Source organism: Neoarius graeffei, chromosome 21 (genome assembly GCF_027579695.1).
Source record: "Neoarius graeffei isolate fNeoGra1 chromosome 21, fNeoGra1.pri, whole genome shotgun sequence".
Taxonomy (NCBI): Eukaryota; Metazoa; Chordata; class Actinopteri; order Siluriformes; family Ariidae; genus Neoarius; species Neoarius graeffei.
In genome coordinates this window covers 31,224,334-31,228,450 of record NC_083589.1, presented here as the reverse complement: position 1 = coordinate 31,228,450, position 4,117 = coordinate 31,224,334, and positions in this window count along the sequence as shown.

The following is a 4,117-nucleotide window of genomic DNA, read 5'->3' as shown; positions in this document are numbered from 1 at the left end:
CGCGTGGGTTTCCTCCGGGTGCTCCGGTTTCCCCCACAGTCCAAAGACATGCAGGTTAGGTTAACTGGTGACTCTAAATTGACCGTAGGTGTGAATGTGAGTGTGAATGGTTGTCTGTGTCTATGTGTCAGCCCTGTGGTGACCTGGCGACTTGTCCAGGGTGTACCCCGCCTTTCGTCCGTAGTCAGTTGGGATAGGCTCCAGCTTGCCTGCGACCCTTTAGAAGGATAAAGCGGCGAGAGATAATGAGATGAGATGAGATCTAATCAATTGTTCCTTGGCCCATGGTTCACATTTCCTCAAAATCCATTCATTACTTTTTCAGTCATGTTGGGAACTGGAAAAAAAAAATCTTGGATCCATATACATATCCAGATTTGCATCAAAATCTAATCAATTGTTCCTTGGCCCATGGTTCACCTTTCCTCAAAATTTCCTCAAAATCCATTCATTACTTTTTCAGTCATGTTGGGAACTGGAAAAAAAAATCTTGGATCCATATACATATCCAGATTTGCATCAAAATCTAATCAATTGTTCCTTGGCCCATGGTTCACCTTTCCTCAAAATTTCCTCAAAATCTGTTCATTACTTTTTCAGTCATGTTGGGAACTGGAAAAAAAAATCTTGGATCCATATACATATCCAGATTTGCATCAAAATCTAATCAATTGTTCCTTGGCCCATGGTTCACCTTTCCTCAAAATTTCCTCAAAATCTGTTCATTACTTTTTCAGTCATGTTGGGAACTGGAAAAAAAAATCTTGGATCCATATACATATCCAGATTTGCATCAAAATATAATCAGTTGTTCCTGGGACCAACTTGAGGAGGGAGGCACCTTTCCTCAAAATTTCCTCAAAATCTGTTCACTACTTTTGGAGTTACATTGGGAACTGACAAACAAACAAACAGTCAAACATGGGGGCAGCCACGGTCTGAAGGTTAGAGAAGCAACCAAAGGCTCGCCGGTTCAATTCCCAGGACTGGTAGGAAAAATGTGAGGGGAGTTGAGTGAATAAACAGCACTTTCCACTCCCTCTGTATCATGGCTGGAGTGCCCATAAGCAAGCCATCTAACCCTGAACTGCTCCCTGGGCGCTGTAGCATAGCTGCCCACTGCTCTGGGTATGTGTGTGTGCTCATTGCTCACTTGTGTGTGTTCACTGCTTCAGATGGGTTAAATGCAGAGGAGGAATTTCACTGTACTTGAGTGTACATGCGACAAATAAAGGCTTCTTCTTCAAATGGAGGCGAAAATACAACCTCCTCCAACAAAGTTGGCAGAGGTAACAATCCAAAATAAAGTCCTAGTTATTTTAGGGTTCATTCAGGACAGTCATTTGGACAATTTCCAATTTGAAACAAAGCTAAAATTCAAACAAACAAACACATGATACATTCCTGCAATCCTCTATCTACATGTGTTGGTTATCTACATCTCATCTCATTATCTGTAGCCACTTTATCCTGTTCTACAGGGTCGCAGGCAAGCTGGATCCTATCCCAGCTGACTACGGGCGAAAGGCGGGGTACACCCTGGACAAGTCGCCAGGTCATCACAGGGCTGACACATAGACACAGACAACCATTCACACTCACATTCACACCTACGGTCAATTTAGAGTCACCAGTTAACCTAACCTGCATGTCTTTGGACTGTGGGGGAAACCGGAGCACCCAGAGGAAACCCACGCGGACACGGGGAGAACATGCAAACTCCGCACAGAAAGGCCCTCGTCGGCCACGGGGCTCGAACCCGGACGTTCTTGCTGTGAGGTGACAGCACTAACCACTACACCACCGTGCCGCCCCGGCTATCTACATGTGAAGGAAAAATGTTAGCTTATATTCTGAAGAAGTATGGATGACTCTTTTGTCAAACTGACTGAAAATGTACGGTAGTTAATGATATGTTTGGTAATTTGGCCCACAAATGGTATGTTTATTGGTGGAGGCTTTTATAAGCATAATTATATAATTAGATTTCATGAGCAGGATGTATAAAATAGATACTGTACATGAGTCTGTGTGATACCGTGTATTAGTCATGTCAATTTAATAACCATAAGGAAGAAAGAAATAACCAAAGCATTTTTATTTTTTGTCACGTTTACTACCTCAAGACTATGGGTCAACATCCTGTTTGATGCTGACTACACCCTCTTACTGTACATGATGCTTCATGAATTAAATCATGTTATCTCTAATAAGCAGAGTAGTTCTTCTTCAAGGGCTTTCTTACATACATTTTTACTTTTATTTATTAGACAAGTTCAAGGCTGTTAAATTGACGTCCCAGTGTACCTGATGTTTCGCTATACCCGACCCTGTTTACACACATTGAGTTCGGTTACTTTATAGAAATTATAGAAGTGTATCCATCGGTGATTAATATATACCTCTTAAGCTGTGTGATTCTGTGCTGTGGCATCTGACTGCACACAACTTCACAGGATGAGTCTTTGGACTGAATGGACGTTGACCTATAAATAACTATTTGAGCTCATAATGCTGTGCCTGACTGCTGTCACATACACACAGCTCTCTAGACTGATGATGCAACCTGCAGTTAACACTATTAGCTTGAAACTCACAATTACATTTTGTGGATAATACCTTATCCACATGGACTTGAAACAATTTGCCAAAGTTGTGCCACCGATGACCATCTTTAAAGTATTTAATTATGACTATATGTATGCTAATTAGCTTTAATGTCAAATAAAATGCTGTCCAAAAAAAAATAGATTTGTTAAATTTAATAGACCAGGTATTTCCTATTTATATCTGCTTGTTTTCTTTCCAGTTAAGAAATCGCTTATGCTTGCTCATGCTGTTGCATGGCTCTGGTGACTCATGAGTTTATCTTCACGTGATGATAAAGCAAAAGTTTCTTCTTGTTTAGAGCAGTAATACGAATATCAGTAAAGTGTAAAAAAAAAAGTGCAAGCTTGTATAAATACAATATTATCGTGAAATGGTCTGTTGTACTAGCAGCGAACTCAACGACTAGCTTGGCTTTTATCCAAGGAGCAGATCTCACCCTCTACATTCTCAAGATAATTTGAGTCAGACAATGAACAATGGGTGGATGGAAATCTCCATTTTCCATGAATGGTTTTGCTGCCCTCTTCATACATGTAAGGAACTAAAAGGGTATGGCTGGGAAGGGTTGGAACCAGTGTTTGTCAGCTCCATCTCTGATAGCAGGCTATAGAAATAAATCTGCACTTATATATGGAAAAGACATTCAAGTCAAGATCGGATCTAAATTTTAAGTGTGTTTGGGTCAGGGATATTCAGCTAAACTTGTAATGGTTTCATGTTACCATTTTTGATTCATGCCATGGCCTTCTGAAAAGATGAGACCTCCATTTTGAACGTAGCATGGCAATACTAGAACCTACTTCTATGTCCATACATCTTTAAACATAGGCTATCTATGAAAGTCACATCACACGTTTCTCCTTTAGCTCACCCTGTAGCTAGTCTGGTCTAATGAGCCACCTTCAGGTAAATAAGTTACATACGTAAATGCATGCAATTGAATATACAGCCACAGAAGAGCTGCAACAGAAGCTGTAATAGTACTCATTTTGAAAACTAGATTCATTGTTGGTCAGCTCTGATACTCTTTGTTCCCCTGAAGTACTTTGCAAGGTCCACATTGGGGTTGCTTTACTGCCATAAAAGAGTCATTTCCTGGACACATTTCCTTGTTTACCTTCTGTCAAGTGCAGTATACAGTTCCTATGACTTGAATGACTCATTTAATATTACTAGCCTGTTCCATTAACAAGAGCAATGCCAAGTATCTCAGACTGATAGACAGACAAAGGTGGCTTGGGCAGCATTTTCTCTTCCCATAGATGAGAACAGAACGTAAAAGGAATCATTAGCAAGCTGAAGGATGGAGTGTGGGAGAGATTCAGAATTAATGACAGACACTGCATCTAAATAAAGTCAGGCTGTGGGCCAAAGCAGGCAGAGTTTAGTTAATGACTAGTTCTGCTGGTGACCATTTCGGGAAAAACAAGGAAAAGGAAAGGAGACCGCTCAACCAGTGAAGGAAAAAACCCACAAACAAAAAGAAAGGCATTCATATTTCCTTCAG